The sequence below is a fragment of the Callorhinus ursinus genome, unplaced genomic scaffold, assembly GCF_003265705.2.
Source record: "Callorhinus ursinus isolate GAN/ISIS: 27379988/994484 unplaced genomic scaffold, GSC_fseal_2.0 scaffold4, whole genome shotgun sequence".
Taxonomy (NCBI): domain Eukaryota; kingdom Metazoa; phylum Chordata; class Mammalia; order Carnivora; family Otariidae; genus Callorhinus; species Callorhinus ursinus.
Window position 1 is genome coordinate 139,218,443 of NW_027397066.1, and position 18,187 is coordinate 139,236,629.

Genomic DNA, 18,187 nt, shown 5'->3' on the forward strand with positions numbered 1-18,187 from the left:
CCCCGAGGAGCAGAGAACTCAGGCCCCACTCCTCAGTGCACCCCCAGAGAAAAGCAGTCAGTCACTCCTCTCTCCGGCTGCACTCCGTGCTCACCCGGCGTGTGACCGAGTGTTTCTATCTCTGGCACCCGACTCGGTGTGGCGCCTCCAAACCCAGCAGATCCCTGTGGTGCCCTCCCACACCGCTCCTCCCGGGGGAGGAAGGGGAGTCTCCCCGGCTCTGCCGCTTGTTGGGTCCCTGCTGGAGGAGCAGTGGCCCGACTGTGCCACGGATCACGGTTTATGGCAACCCTGAGCTGAGAGCCCAAACCTCGGCTCCGACTCTGCAGCCGCCTTCCCGGCTCCGATACCTGGGAGCTCTGCCGCACTCAGGCACCCCTGGTCTTTCTGTGACCCCGAGGGTCCTGAGATCACACTGTCCCACGAGGGTTCCAACCCCCGCTTAGCCACTGGAGCGACATCCCTCATTGGAGCCGACTTCTAAAATTTCTGATTTTGTGCTCCGCGGCTCTATCACTTGCCAGAAGTGGCCGCCGGAGGCCGCCCCCTCCCCCCCCACCGTCTATCAGATTCACTTCCCTGCATGTCCTACGTTCCAGACAGTGGTCACTTTTCTGTTCAGAGAGTTGTTGTTATTCTTTTCTTCAATCTCCTGTTGAGTTCGTAGGTGTTCAGAATGGTTTGATCCCTATCCAGCTGAATTCCTGAGACCAGACGAAATCCAGGTCTCCTCCGCCATCTTGCCCCAATGCAAAACTTCTTAATAAAACTTGAGAAATACCCCAGTTTTTATACATACAATTTTTTTTAATTCACAGTACTCTGAATTAGAACTTACTGAACTAAGATACCACCACTCCCTAATTCCAGCAGACAGACTTCAGTCTGCTAGAGCGTTTATGAGATGTAAAGAGCAAAAGGGGTAGAACAGAACAGTTCCAGACTCCAGCAACATGAGAGCTTTTGAAGTAGGATAGACTATTTTACAGATTTCAACTAAAGACACCTTTACCACAACAACAAATCCTTCAAGCACTGCATCTTCATAGGCATATCATCACATGAGGCTTATCATACCATGGAATAATAATTGAAGCACACTTTGCCTTATAAATATGAAAACAAAGTCTATGGATTGATTTTGTGCATTTTCATCGTACAAGAAAACAAAATGATCAAGTGTTCATCATCGCATAGTCCGTGCAATCGACATCTTCCACACGTGGTAGCAATGAGTTTGTTAAAATGTGAGTTCTATAATTCAACCCCTCCAATGCCTTTCCATTTCGGGGAAATGAAATCCACAGTCCTTGCTAGCACCTTCCATGATTGGTCACCATCTGGCCCCTGAGAGCTCTCTGATATCTACTTCCAGGTCATCATCTCCAGCCACGTGCGTCTCCTTGCTGTTTCTCAAACGTGCCAGGTACTCTTCTGTCTCATGGCCCCTGGAGAACGCTTACCTCTACCTTAAACACTTGCGTGGATATTTACATGGCTTCATGTAATGTTTGTTTCTGGTCCTTGCTCAAATGTTACTTCCCCTTCCGGATCACATCTTCTACCCTGACATAGAATATGGCTGGTTTTGTTGGTTGGTTGGTTGGTTGGTCTGCATTCCTCCACTAGAATGTAAACTTTATAAGAATGGGGGCTTTGTTCTGTTCAAAGATGTGTTCCCAACACCTAGAAGAGTGTCTGGAACAAAACAGGCTCTCAATAACTTATTATTCTTGAGTGAAGAAATGCAAAAATTAGTGGAGTACAGTACTTGACTCACATTAGGTATTCAGACAATATTTTGGACTCTCAGCTTAAGGAGGCCAAGGTTGCTGATGTGATAACCATAGAAATGAAGCGGTTCCAAGTAGAAATGAGTACTGGAGCCCAGCTCCACACTGGGCTCCCCTCATTGTAACCTGCATGCAGCTATTTATTAAGGGGATTAGGACAATAAACAGGGGAGCGACTAACGTATACACCAAAACATAACAGGGGAAATGGCTCAGAGAATACACATGGCATGTATGAATGCAATGGTAAAACCTCAGCTATGTGCTGCCTGAAGCTTGCTATGTTTGTAAAACTGCATGTAGTACTCCACCCCATACACCTGCCCAGACCAAAACACTTATTGTGCCCATTTCTGTACACCCAATCCAATCCAACAAATTTTCCCTCATTTATGATTTAAAGCTGTATATCCTACAGATAAAATCAAGTTCAGATAATCCTATCATAGCTCAGTAACTGTCTTTTCCCCACAGTTCTCTTCACCCTCTTGTTGCTCCCCTCCTTTTTCACAGAGCTCTGTGTGGAAGAGAGGTAATGGGACATTGGTGGAAAAGGGATGGATCTGGCCACTGCTCATTTGGATATGCAGCCATACAAGGCTGCAGGAAGCTTCCAGGGCTAAGGAATTCAAGCTCTGTCCTCTCAGAAAAATCTGGCACTGGCTCTTCTGTGTGGGCATTTTGGAGGATGTGAGGTGCCCAGCTAAGCCCTCCTTAAAGACTGCTATTTGTCATCTTCTAGAAATTGACTTCTTCCACCTACCCTATTCCCAAACCCAGAGCAATAGTTCACTCCATAACCTCTGGGTGGGATTACCATTCAGAAAACTCAAGGAAAGAAGTAGGTACCATTTCTGGATTTGGCAAGAAGTCAGGGAGAAAGGGAAAAGAAAAACAAAAACAAAAATCAGTAGTAGTGGGGTGCCTGGGTGGTTCAGTCAGTTAAGTGTCTGCCTTTGGCTCAGGTCATGATCCCAGGGTCTTGCCATCAAGCCCCTCGTCAGGCTCCCTGCTCCTCCCAGAGCATGCTTCTCTCTCTGCCCCTCCCCCACCCAGCTCGTGCTCTCTCTCTTTCTCTCTCTGTCTGAAATAAATAAATAAAATAAAATAAAAATCAGTAGAAATGTGACTAAATTTAGTAGCCATACGATGTAGTCTGCCTTGTTCTCAGCTGTGAGCAATTTGCGTCTGACATTTCCAGCTTAGCCTTGGACAGGGCTCTGTATCATATTTCACATCATCAAGTAAATATATATATATTAGTGCTAGAGAAATCCCATCTTCTTCAGAATATTCTCAGTAAATCCTGTCACATAAAATCAGTTAAGGGACTTTATTTAGTGCCTACTATGCATCAAGCAGTGTATAAAGTTTTACAAGTATTATCTCATTTAAACCTTACTTAAGACAATCTCCTGAGACAGATATTTTATCCCCATTTGCCACATGAAACAGAGGCTCAGAGGAGCTTTGTAGCTTATTCAAGTTCCTGTAGGTAGTAGGTAGATGCCATGGCTTGCATATTCTCTCCCTATCTCTCTTCCCCACCTCCTTATTCTTGCTCTTCCCAATATAGCCCCAATTTTCTGTTGTATCGTATTGTGTTCTAATGTGCACACAGCATTTTATTGTAGTGTCCTATCATAGTATCGCCACAAAGTCATAACCAACTGAGATGGGGGGCTACAGGTTGACCAATGTAAGGTTTAAGTCAAGGGCATAGACAGAATGCCAGCTGTCAGACTTTGGTCTGAAGACCTGTTTTGTTTGGACAACACAGTGCCTTGTTTTGAATTTTTTATGTTTTTGGCAGGTCATACGCTTGTCAGTTTGAAGTCACTCTTTTTTGATTCACACCCCTGTTCCCTGCATACCCTCTTCCCCACAATTTTTGATGCATTTGAGTTTAGATCCTCTGATTAAGGTCAATCACAAACCCATGAAAACTAGTAGCTCCTTAGGTTGTCTGATTTAAAATCATTTGCTATTCCTACTGAGAAAACCAACTTTCATTTAGAAGAGAATGGCTAAAAAGGAAGACACATAGGAACTGTTCAAATGGAGGCTCAGGTGGGAAAAATTTTAATGTAAAGCCCAAATAACTTCTTAAATGGGAAAAACTCAATAAAAGTGAACATTACACCAGCTGTCAAAGGTTAGATCTGAATTCAAGTCACAAATGTCAAAGGACAGTAGCACAACTAAGATGAGACTATTAATTTAACCCTACTTTTGACTAGTATAAGGTGTGGGCTCTCCTACTGTTGATATCTACCTCTCCAGGAGAACTCAGATTCATGTGCAGGGATAATTCACATCTGCCAGGCAGATTAAACAAAATGGAAGGAGCACCCTCTGTCCAGAGCTGGAGGACAGCAACCTGGCCCGCGAGTGATGCTCTGGTTAAACCTCTGCCCCCTAGACTGAGACAGCTTTCCAGTTGTTGACTGTCTCTCTCACCACGCAGTAAGTAAACCATGGGCAGTAGGATCATTTGTGAAAATGTAGATTCCTACCTGCCCCCCCGCTGCCCCTCCCCCACAGGTCTTCTCAACTAGAATTCTTTGAGAGAGACCTTGGAGTCTGTTGTGTTTTTTTTTCCCCCACAAAGATCATCATACAATTCTATGATCACTCCAAACTTGGGAACCACTGCCTTAGACTTAAGCCATAGGTCTTCCTGCTTCACCTCATTTGACCTTGATCCCTGTCTTTGCTGGAACATTGGTTCTTACCAGATTCCTCTCCTTGAACTGAATCCCAGGTACACATGCCTTCTGGTGGGCTCTATTCTATCCCTGCCCCCACCTCTGGCATAACAAGGTGATTACAATTGCTTCTGCTCTCCATTCTCTGGCCTGGTATTGAAATAACTAACTGCCCTGTGACGTTGTCACGAGCAATGTCTTCGAATCTAGAATCTACAAAGTGGGGTGCTTTAAATATCTAGCTATTCCCTATAAAATGGCAGAAGAAAACAATTTCCAAAGTAAACAAAGGGAAATCATTTGACAGATAAAACAAGTCAGGCACAGATGCTCAATAAATAGTTTGCTTACCTCTGGGAAAACAAAATAACAACAACTTCTTTGGATTTCTTGCCTGCCAACCCTTAAATCTTTATAAGAAGTAATTTATTTTGTAGTTCACTCCATTGTATACTTGCAATCAACTAGCAAACTATAGCAAACTATTGCAGTTTTCCTATCAAGACCGGAGAATAAATGAGCGGTTGGATTACCATGTATGTATCCTTTTAAAATAGATTGAAAATATATGTAAATAATTGTGTCTCCTGAGTTTAGGCAGCATGGAAAGATGTTTAAGGATGATCACAATAATGCAAAATTCATGACAATTCATTTGCTATAATAGCAACTCTGAGTCACAATGAAGAATTGAGGACACATATGGGAAATATTTTTAGTAGGACGGTAAACTCTGTGTACAAAATTTTTAAAGTAACAAAGTTCCCTGTTAACTTCGGGAGTGTCACTGCCTTCTAGGCAGCCAGTTGTTGTGCAGACCTCTCCAGAGATCTGAAATGCAGAGTCAGGGGCGCCTGGGTGGCTCAGTTGGTTAAGCAACTGCCTTCAGCTCAGGTCATGATCCTGGAGTCCTGGGATCGAGTCCTGCGTTGGGCTCCCTGCTCAGCAGGGAGTCTGCTTCTCCCTCTGACTCTTCCCCCTCTCATGCTCTCTTTCTCTATCTCATTCTCTCTCTCAAATAAATAAATAAAATCTTAAAAAAATAAAATAAAAATGAAATGCAGAGTCAGCTACACAGAGCTGTCCTGTATTCAAATCTTGGTTCCACCAGCAATTAAATGTAAGTTCTTCAAAAAGCCACTAACCTCTCCAAGGATCAGAGGTTTCATTCTTTGCTTTTATCTATAAAAATGAAGGTAATAAAATGCACCTCATGAGAGAATTAAACAAGAGAGTATACAAAGTGTCTAGCTCATAGCCTAGCAAATGTTGGGTGGCAATAAACAACTCATACACACTTTAAAAACTCCTTGAGTTAAAATTCCCAGAACTGGGCCGGCCACTGGGTCCTGTCCTGGCATTCAGTTATGTGCTTAGCAGGCTTCTTCACTTTTACATTGTGGTCTGATATGTGTACTACTTACCTAAGTATCATCTCTAAACATACGGTGTGGGGCAAAAAGGAAAAAGAAAGAGGGATTTGGAAAACAATTTTTATCACAAATTAGAATGCTCAGTTTGTGTGGATGAAGAAAGAGGTTTGCTTAAAATTAATTATTAAAAAAGCAAATATATTCTAGAATACTAAAACTAGTGTGTGCTTTCTAGGTGCTGGACAGCATGCTCAGCACTTTCTATTAAGAAACTTATGAGCGCTGTGAATTGTGCAAGACTGTTGAGTCGCAAATCTGTACTTCTGCGACAAATAATGCAACATATGTTAAGAAAAAAGAAAAAGAAGAAAATAGCAGGAGGGGAAGAATGAGGGGGAGTAAGTCAGAAGGGGAGACAAACCATGAGAGACGATGGACTCTGAAAAACAAACTGAGGGTTCTAGAGGGGAGGATGGTGGGGGTTGGGTTAGCCTGGTGATGGGTATTAAAGAGGGCACGTATTGCGTGGAGCCCTGGGTGTTATGCACAAACAATGAATCATGGAACACTACATCAAAAACTGATGATGTAATATATGGTGATTAACATAACAATTAAAAAAGAAAAAAGAAAAAGAAAAAAAAGAAACTTATGGCATCATTAAGACAAGGCCGTAAAGTAGTTGTGATCTCCTTTTACAAAGGGAGGTGAGTCCACTCATCCAAGCATCCAAGTTCATACAGGCACAAGACAGCATTCTAGCCCTGAGAGAGTTTGAAGAAAATCGTCCTCAGATTTTAGACAAATGATGTTTCATAAGCCCTCGTAGCCTTGGACTAGAAGATGTGCATGGACAGTCACAGTTTAGTCTAAATACAGCAACAAACCAAGAGAGCAATGGCCCTCAAAGGGACCCTGAGACCCAGGTAGAGAGACACTGACTGCATCATTCACCATGAATATCTCACTGCAAAGAATATGCCTTTTACTTTAATTTAAATTTATAGTGGAAATGGAAGTGATTTTGGAAAATGTGCTCTATCACTGAAATGTATGCTGGAGTGGCTGAGGAGAGGAGATGATCTGATCCCAACCTGTAGCTAAAAATCTTGATAAGAAAAGCAAAGCCACTATTCATCCTATGACAAGGAAGAACTCTCAAAATTGACTTCTTTATCAGATATTATTTTAAAAGTAAATATCTCAGTCCATGATTGCAAAGAATAAATGAGTGTTTTTCAGATACATCACATCATCACTATGATGAAAATATGTTTGAGCATTAGATGAGATTTATTTTGGAAATTATAGTCATCTTTGTCAGTTCCATGTAATTAGGAACAGTAGCACTGGTATTAAAATAATCGATAGTATTTTCAGTTGTCTTTCTTCCCTGTAAAAACTGGTTGCCGAGTTCACTGATGGTAACAGAACAGTGCCTGGCACATAGTGGGCCGTGAAAAAGTATCTGTTGGAGTAAATCTATAAACAATCTACCTAGAGCAATAAACGAGTACCATCAAAGTCCTTTTTAATCTGCCAAATGACACACGCAAGAAGATACACTTATCAAAATTTCCAAGAGGCACTGAAAAGCGTTGCACCCTGCCGCCTTTTTGGCAGCATCAGAATATTTCTCCCCAGTGCAGCAAAGCTTGAAAAGCAAAGATAAAAACCGTTGCCGTTAGTAGGTTTATGTTCCTCTGAACCTGGGCTCTCAAAACTGCCAGCACTCTGAACCTATCAAATAGGATTGCTTTTATCAGTTCAGCACCATTCTCTGAAATCGTTTGATTTAAGGCAATAGTGTCGTTCTGGCAAGTTACTTGAAATATTCTTTTTATATGAAAATAGGCATGGCTAAAATAGGGAGGGAGATACTTTTGATTTCTTTTTCAAAATGAAACATAATCTTTCAAAAGACTTTCCAACTTTCACCTTGACATTCCAGAAGGGCACCAGGCTATGGATTCTCCCAGGTTACATGTTTGCCCCTTTCTTCTCTCATTAGAGATACCTAAATGGATATGCTTAAAAAGCCTTGCCATTGGTGATCAAAGAATCTCTGTTTTTGTCTCTCTCTCTCTCACACACACATGCACAAACACACACACAAAGGGAACTTTCCAGATACTCACCTGCGTAGAGGTGCCTGCATTACCTGTCTCACTCCTCCCCCCACTTTTGTAGCTCCCTCTCCTCCAAGGGCAGTCGCTGATTCCCTACCAACTTTGGGTGACATTTTTGGCACAAGTTTCAATTGAAAAAGGAAAATATGTGTTGCAACATCGTTCCTCTCAGAATAAAAACAGTTTAACAGTTTTATTGTGTCTATGACAGAGAGAGAAGAGAGGAACTGTGTATTCTTAAATCTTAGAGCATTAATGACTAGAAGAAAGTTTTTGAGGAAAAGATTGCTAGTTTCAGATAAAGTGCAAGGATCTAAGCCTATCCGAAAAAGCAATTTGGAAGCAGCTTTGTGATCTCCGACCTTAAAATTATAGGGCCAACTAAATCACACACTGAGGATCCTTAGAGAATCCTCCCTTCCCCCACAGTATAGTGGCTTTAGCCCTTAAGATACTTTCTCTCTCCTCTTTTTTTCATTTGTCCCCTGGTCTGCCATTTCCATGGCCTCCATCTGCCTTCACACATGTGGCTGTTCAGATTTTACCATTGGTTCAAAGATAATGACTGAGATAGAGGCAAATGTGCAGAGTAAAAGCAAAGTAAGTGATGTTATGGAAGCCAAGAGCCAAGAGATGTTTGAGAGAGAGGAAATGGCTCGCAATGGAAAACACTTGCCGGAGGCCAACTGAAACAGCAAAGCTTATTGAATTTAGCTTTAGGGAGATTATTGGTGGCTTTGCTCACATGATGCGTTTGACTGAGGAGTAAAGGGAATTGAGAGGTGGACATAGCACTTAACTCACTGCATTTCAATTATCTATTGACACGTGTCACCTTTAAGAGACTGTGTGTCCTCTAGGGCATTGTCTTTGTCTTGCTTCTGTCTCCCTCAAAGTCTGTACATATTCCTTTAGAACAGAAATAGAGTGATTGAATAGTAAATATAAAGATCTGGGAAATGGAAAAGGAACTTGAATTAATATCCCCATTATTACTGAAAAAGTCATTAAGAATGAATTGGTAGTTTGTGTTCGTATAAAAATCAACACCATTGGAAAACCGATGATTACCACTCTCTGATGGGAAACCAGCTCAATTAATGACCACCCTTTCCCGACAGAGAAGGCCATTATTGAAATTTCACATACATTATTGTATTATAGAATGGATATAAGAGTCTTCTGCTTTGCTGATAATCGCACGATTACATTAGCACTCTCTGGATAACTGTGCTATTCATTTGATTACATAAAACAAATATCATATTGAACTGTGTCATATTGACTACATTGTGTGTGCTTTATAAAAGCCACAGGGAGAAGGTTTGCCATACAGATTTTTTTTTGTGTAGCCAAACAGTTGCCATTCTTGGTTGATCAAGCATATAATATTTTAATGCTCCAAATATGACAGACTTCAGAATACCCAAGTTAGAATAAATAAAAACATTCTTCTTTTTTTCCAGAGAGGGTTTCCTGCATCTGATCTAAGTTACCATCTCAGAGAAGAATAAAGCTATAAATAGAGAAAAAGAATTGATAGCATGCTTTGTTCAGCCAACCAAAGGAGAACTTTCAGTCCCCAGTGAAAATATGAATTAATGATAATAATAGACCTAGGGATCTCCCATGATTCAGTAGGTCAAAACAGATCTGCTGCTTCCCCTCAATTTATATTTAAAAATGCAGAACCGTTAAAAACAAAAAACTTCTGATCTTATCCTTCAAGGCCTAGAATTTACAATCTGTGGGGAATACCTATAATCAGCTCCATAAATCATCTGATGTCCAGAAATACAGACTAAATAATGACAACTAAAATTTGAAAATCATTTGTAAACATTGACTCCTTTAAGTTTGTTCATGTTCATTGCAATCCCCTGGTTTTGAGAGTAGGTGAATGCAGAAGATGCTGATAGATATAGGACCTCACTTTAATTTGTTTGATTTTTAATTTTTTTAAGATTTTATTTATTTATTTGAGAGAGAGAGAATGAGAGAGAGAGAGAAAGCATGAGAGGGGGAGGGTAAGAGGGAGAAGCAGACTCCCTGCTGAGCAGAGAGCCCGATGCGGGAATTGATCCTGGAACTACAGGATCATGACCTGAGCTGAAGGCAGTCACTTAATGAACTGAGCCACTCAGGGGCCCCTGATTCTTAATTTTTGATTTTAGTTTATAGTAGCAAAAGATTATTTATGGTTTTATCTCCTCTTGTGCATATTATGGTGGCCGAACTACTAATAAAATTAGGAGGAGCTATAAAAGTAGAGAGCTGTGTACAAGTCTTGGTTCCTCCTTTTACAAACTGTGATCGTGGGAAAATTACTTAACCACTCCAAGCCTCAATCTTCTCATCTGTAAGAAAAAAAATGTGTAGATAATTATACCTACCCCATAGAATAGTGTGAGGACACCCGCCCACATCATAGTGGAATCTATATAAATATAGAATTATTTTCCCTCTATAGAAATATGGCTGCAGACTGTATTAACTGGAAAGCTGTGGTGTGAGAAGAGATGGAGAATATTCTCTACTCAGGCATATTTCCAGCCTCGTGGGAAGATGTTCCTTGCTCTGGTTCCTGTGATGAGAGCACATGGAACGAGGTCTCCTCTTTGGTCCCCAAAAACTTGCATTTGCTGGACACCAGTGACCTTAGATATTTCTCAGTCTGGAGAGTGGAAAAGAATCCTAGAATGGTAAACCAAAGTCTGAGTTTGGATTTTGTTTTCCTACTTACAGAGCATTAGAGCTTACTTAACTTCCATTCATTTAAACTTTAAATTTCCAGAAATCTCAACGTCCTTATTTTAAATTAAATTCTAATTTTTAACTATTTACATTTAAAAATATAGTAATTGCTACCACATCAAGAAGGAAATCAGGTGAGCTAATACTGTCTAACTCCTGCTGCTCAATAAGGTAATCAATAAACATCTGTAGAGATGGAAATCAGTGTAAAATAGATATTTGGCTCTTATCTGCTGATAAGAACAAATGAAAAAAATCCTTAAAATTTAATACTTAGGTATCACTTGATCAGTAATGTTCCATATCCCTCTTTCTCTCCTAGACTCAGAAAGCCCTTAGTGTTAACATAGAGACAGAACATTTCCTATATAGAAAGACACTAGTTCCTTTTCAATGATTAGTGTGTTAGATACGGGAGATGAAGAGTGAAGAGGAAAACCAACCGCATCTTTCTGGCATTGGCTGCTAACCTTCTCCTAGGCTTGAAGCTAATTCATGATGTGAACGCCAAGCACACAGCTAGTTGATGGTTGGCTATGACAGGTGTCAGAAGGGTGCCTATGAAAATGGGCATGGGTAATGAGAAACAAGGCAATGAATCAAAAAAAAAAAAAAAAGCCACCAAAACTAATACTGACAGACGTTTTAGGGGGAAACTAGGCAGCTTGTTTCTACCTAGGTAGATAAGTATGACTTTAACCAAAACGTGCCCGAATATAGGCACACAGCTGAAAAAACGCAAATATTTTTCACGCTGTTTTTCATTGAGCCTAGAAATGCTATAAGCCTTAGCTAAATTGTAAACTAAATCCCCCCAAACACTTAAATGGTCTTTGTTCCTCCCCTTAACTGTGAGTCAGGAGCAGAGTCTGCCACAGTATCCTCCCAGTTCCCCTATTTAAAATAAAGAAAAGCAACCAAAGTGTCTCAGAAGGTACAGACTCTCTACTTTGCTAAAAACTAGGAAAGAGAAGGTGCTGCATTTTGTTTTGAGAAGTAAGGCTGTCCCTATTTGCACCATAGCTTTTCAGGTAACATTAAATGCAGTACTGATTCAAGCAGGAAGCAAAAGGGGTAAAGATGGGGTGTCATGTGGAGCTAAAGTTTTCGCAATTTAAGGGAACTGTTGGTTCACTATCGTCTAGAAACTGCTAACGGAAAACAATTGCCCAATTCCGAGTGAGGAAGTTGAGTGGAATTGGAATTTCTTCTTTCTGTCATTCTGTACATAAGCGGGGTCTCCCTGACAGGGTTTTCTTCCAGCCCCAGTCAGCCATTGTCTAGATATTGCATTCAGTTTGTTTTTATGGATTCCTGAAAGTCCACCATGGTTGTGTGTTTCATTACACCCATTCCATGACCCTGAGGGACTGATCCCAGCGAAGTAAGAGGACTTCCCCCATAAACATTTCGACAGGGATTTGCAGTCTTGCTGAAGGTATCGCTAGTGGGATATGATTTGAACATGACAAAGTGTTTCATAGCCACATAACGGCCATTGCCAGTGCCCTAAAAATTTTGGCAGTATTAGAGTTTAGTTCTCATCAAAAGTGGGGCGTTTTTTCCCCTTAAAGGAACTATCCCCTCAACAAAATTTAAGACTTATCTGTAAGAGACTTGTAGTTAAAGTAATTTAGTAAAGGATTACTCTGTGAACACTGATGAGTATTAGCTGGTATGCCTATAAGTGACAGAAATACATGCAATAACCAAGTAATAGTATGTAACTGAACATGGATTTATTGAGGACAGTTCCAAGACTGATAATTTTTGAGTAGATAAAAATTATTATATTTTAAATAGATAAAACTATCCAAAAAATTATCCTAAAATTCTTGGAAATAATTTATTTATCTGTGAATGAATGTACCTGTCAGTATAAAAATTCTGAGGAAGAGGGAGAAGTATCTATTTTTAGAATGACAAATTCTGAAAAAGCTGGACAATAAAGTCCATACGTCTGCTAGTATAAGAAAATATCTTTGGGGCACCTGGATGGCTCAGTCTGTTGAGCGGTTGAGCAGCCGACTCTTGATTTTGGCTCAGGTTATCATCTCAGGGTCCTGGGATCAAGTCCCATGTTAGACTCTGCACTCAGCACAGAGTCTGCTTGTCCCTCTCCTTCTGCTCCTCCCCACTGCTTGTGCTCTCTCTCTCTCTCTCTCAAATAAATAAATAAAATTAAAAAAGAAAAGAAAAAGAAAATATCTTTGGTTAACAACACACAATCTATCTTTTCAATATTCAAAAGGGAACATTTGTTTTAAAAATTGTCTTTCATTTTCATAGCTATGATTCCTGGAATCACAATATATCCTCTAAGTCTGTGAGATATGTTGTGAATATAATATCTAAGCCAACCTCACCTTTAACCATGAGATCTCTACATAGTAACTGAGCCTCGGAGAGGTTCAATGGCATGGCCCAGGTCTCCTAATGACAAACCCAGTTCTTTTTCTTTGGTTCCAAGTTGTCTTATTCATCCTAATGATCCATGAAAGAAAATCCAAAGTAAGACTGAAGGAAAGAAGTATTCCGGAGAAGACATACTAAATTAAATGGATTTACTCTTCCAAATAACTTGAGATGTGCAACAGTGCTATAACATAAAAATACAAAAGAGAAGGATAAAAATAGGCTGTGGCAGAAAAGGGCCTTTAAAAGGAGACCTCCTGCAAAGAAACTGAGAAACTGTTTGAGACCAGAGGCATAGGAATGCCTTAAGAAGGGAAAAGAAAGGGTGCCTGGGTGGCTCAGTTGGTTAGGCAACTGCCTTCGGCTCAGGTCATGATCCTGGAGTCCCTGGATCGAGTCCCTCATCGGGCTCCCTGCTCGGTGGAGAGCCTGCTTCTCCCTCTCCCTCTGCCTGCCTCTCTGCCTACTTGTGCTCTCTCTCTATCTCTGTCAAATAAATAAATAAAATCTTTAAAAAAAAAAAAAAGAAGGGAAAAGAAAATGTGAGGAAAATGCAATTCTGTCTGCCAGAATGGACCTACTTTGAATGAAATCACATTGGTTTCATTGAAATTATGTCGTTTCAGTGAAATTTCATGGCATTACTTGTAGCTATATTAACTTCCTCAAGAAACCAAAAAAATATTGAAAGTAAAAAACATAAAGAGGTAATCTGGGTTTATTAGGGTTACTTTAAAACCCGAAGATAATAACTAAAAATTAGTGAAGTCTGAAAGCCCCTTGATCACCTGAATTAAATGTTTAGGACAACCAGGTGAAAGGAATTTAGAGAAGAAAGCAGGGGAAGTTCAGGATCTCACCTCCAACAACATTCTCCCAGATACACAAAAGAGATGGCTTCATTTTTCTCAACACTTGTCCTCGACACAGTCCTACCCCAACACCTGGCTCTAGTCACATAAGCTCCCCTCTGACAATTCCCTCACCTCCTGCCTTTCCAACTGCCATAGCACCAGTGTAGACACTAAGGGCACTGGGATTTAGCTGTGAAGAAAAGATGCTCTGACTCTATGTGCCATGATTGACCAAGAAAAGACATCACAGTAGTAATATATAAAGTGATTCAGTAGAGTAGATTGGGGCACTGCCCCTTACTAGCTATATGATTTGAACAAATTACCCATCCAGTCCATGAGAATTGTCAGCCTCTATCAAAATTTAACAGTGAGCTTATCTAAGAGCCTATCTTACATGCCAATTTAAAGACCTCTCAGACCTTAGAGGTTATGTAGCTATTCCCGTGATCCTGCCAAAAATGTTGACTTTTTCCTGAAATAACCATCAAAAATAATTTTCAAGACACACATAAAAATTGCTTTCCTTACTTTATAGTTGCATTTTTTTAAATTAAAAACTCTACTACCCATCTTGATCACTGACTTCATTCATCGTACTTGGAGTTACTCACTGCCTCCGAAATTGTGAATGAAAATTTGCTGCCAATGAGCTTATGAAAGGTATTTTGCAAGCTATTACGGAAACTCCAAAATAACAGTTCCAAAAAAAATTTTAATTAATGACCGTGCTCTTTTAATACTATATGGCATATAAATAAACAACTTAGGGGAAAAATGAACTCAATTGGAACGCTAATGGAAGTAATAATCATTGAAGATGAAGTCACATGACATCTTGTAAATAGTTTGATTTACCAAGAGATAGTAAAATTAATTCCTGTGCCTTGTCTTTTACAGGTGACTCTCTGCCAGTGTCTTCTAAGACATCAATGAGCTGCATTTAGACCAGAAGGCATGATGGGATCCAAGACAAAGCAGCTATTCCTAAAAGATTTTTTACAAAATGCTAGTCTCTGAGATGCCTTAACTGCTTTGATATCACACAAAATTTGGAAACACTGAATATTACCTTCACTTGGAGAAGTATAATGCATATAGGCATTTTAAAATGCTCTGAGAAGAACTGCAATAAAAAAAATTACCTTTGTTTTACCAATATTTTCCATATATACTTGGCAAAAGACTCCTTATTTTAAGTAATACCAATTAACTTCCCACAAAGCTAGTGTTTTTATATAACCCATTTTGAGAAACAGTTGACCAAAATCTCTAATAAAAAAAATAGGAAAAAAAGCAGGGTGCAAGTGACTTCATGGTGGAGAAACCTAGCAAACACTACCTGGACAGATGGTGATTGAGGTTAACATCAGCAGTGATCGATCATTTTGATAGCATGTGCCGCTGTATGATGTAATAAGAAGGGCATTTCACCTCCGTGGCATTGTTCCCCAAAATTCACAACCGCGGTCTAATCACGAAAAAGAAAATCAGACCAACCCTAATTGAGAGACATTCTACAAAATACCTGACGAGTCCTCTTCAAAACTGTCAAAGTTATCGGGAACAAAGAAAGATTGAGAAGCTGTCATAGACCAGAGGAGACTAAGGAGACAGAACAACTCAGCATAATGTGGTATCCTAGTTGGCCTCTTGGGACAGAGGAAAGATATTAGTGGAAAAATTGGTGAAATTAAAATAAAGCCAGCATTTAGTGAATAGTAATGCATTAATGTTGGCTTCTTAGTTTTTGCAAGTGGTTATGTAAAATGTTAAAATAGGAAAAACTGGATGCAGAGTATATGGAAAACTACTTCTTGGCAACTTTCCTTTAAATCTAAAACTATTCCAAAGTAGACTGTTTTCTTAAAATAGTAATAATCGCATCTACGGTTCCTGAGTAAGTAAACCAGATCATATAGGAAGGGTAATGGCAAGATAAGAACATGAGCCCAAATCCAGACTGCCCAACTTTGAATCCCAGATCTGCCACCTGCTAACTCCATGGCTTTGTGCAATGTCTAAATTTACTCATCTTTAAAGAAGAGAGTGATGAATCACTAAACTCTACTCCTGAAACCAATATTACATTATATGTTAACCAACTGGAATTTAAATTAAAACTTGATGACTTTCTTTTGCTGTGCAAAAGCTTTTTGTCTTGATGAAGTCCCAATAGTTTATTTTTGCCCTTGCTTCCCTTGTCTTTGGTGATGTTGCTAGGAAGAAGCTGCTGCGGCTGAGGTCAAAGAGGTTGCTGCCTGTATTCTCCTTTAGGATTTTGATGGACTCCTGTCTCATATTTAGGTCTTTCAACCATTTGGAGTCTATTTTTGTGTGTGGTGTAAGGAAATGGTCCAGTTTCATTCTTTGGCATGTGGCTGTCTAATCTTCCCTACACAATTTGTTGAAGAGACTGTCTTTTTTCCATTGGACAGTCTTTCCTGCTTTGTCGAAGATTAGTTGACCCTAGAGTTGAGGGTCCATTTCTGGGCTCGTTATTCTATTCCACTGATCTATGTGTCTGTTTTTGTGCCAGTACCATACTTTCTTGATGATGACAGCTTTGTAATAGAGCGGGAAGTCCAGAATTGTGATGCCACTGGCTTTTGCTTTTCTTTTTCAACATTCCTCTGGCTATTCGGGGTCTCTTCTGGTTCCATACAAATTTTAGGATTATTTGTTCCATTTCCTTGAAAAAAGTGGATGGTATTTTGATAGGGATTGCATTGAATGTGTAGATTGCTCTAGGTAGCATTGACATCTTCACAGTGTTTGTTCTTCCAATCCATGAGCATGGAACATTTTTCCATTTTTTTGTGTCTTCTTCAATTTCTTTCATGAATATTTTATAGTTTTCTGAGTACAGATTCTTTATCTCTTTGGTTAGATTTATTTCTAGGTATCTTATGGTTTTGGGTGCAATTGTAAATGGGATCGACTCCTTAATTTGTCTCTCTTCTGTCTTGTTGTTGGTGTATAGGAATGCCCCTGATTTCTGTGCATTGATTTTATATCCTGCCACTTTACTGAATTCCTGTATGAGTTCTAGCAGTTTTGGGGTGGAGTCTTTGGTTTTCCACATAAAATATCATATCATCTGCAAAGAGTGAAAGTTTGACTTCTTCTTTGCCAATTCGGGTGCCTTTGATTTCTTTTTGTTGTCTGATTGCTGTGGCTAGGACTTCTAATACTATGTTGAATAGCAGTGGTGAGAGTGGACATCCCTGCCGTGTTCCTGACCTTAGGGGGAAAGCTCTCAGTTTTTCTCCATTGAGAATGATATTTGCTGTGGGTTTTTCATAGATGGCTTTTATAATATTGAGGTATGTACCCTCTATGCCTATACTCTGAAGAGTTTTGATCAAGAAAGGATGCTATACTTTGTCAAATGCTTTTTCTGCATCTATTGAGAGGATCATATGGTTCTTGCTCTTTCTTTTATTAATGTATTTTATCACATTGATTGATTTGTGGATGTTGAACCAACCTTGCCGTTCAGGGATAAATCCCATTTGGTCATGGTGAATAATGTACTGTTGGATCCTATTGACTCAACACCCAAAGAACAAATGATCCAATCAGGAAATGGGCAGAAGACATGACAGACATTTCTCCAAAGAAGACATCCAAATGGCCAACAGACACAGGAAAAAGTGCTCAACATCGCTTGGCATCAGGGAAATCCAAATCAAAACCTCAATAAGATACCACCTCACACCAGTCAGAATGGATAAAATTAGCAAGTCAGGAAACAACAGATGTTGGTGGGGATGTGGAGAAAGGGGAACCCTCCTACACTGTTGGTGGGAATGCAAGCAGGTGTAGCCACTCTGGAAAACAGTATGGAGGTTCCTCAAAAAGTTGAAAATAGAGCTACCATACGACCCAGCAATTGCACTACTGGGTATTTACCCCAAAGATACAAATGTAGTGATACAAAGGGGTACGTGCACCCCAATGTTTATAGCAGCAATATCCACAATAGCCAAACTGTGGAAAGAGCCAAGATGTCCATCAACAGATGAATGGATAAAGAAGATGTGGTATATATTCACAATAAAAGTAGAGAGAATACCATAACAAATCCCCAATATCCATCACCTAGTGTGGCAGATATTATTTTTAAAAGATGCCTGAAATGATATTTCTACCTCACAC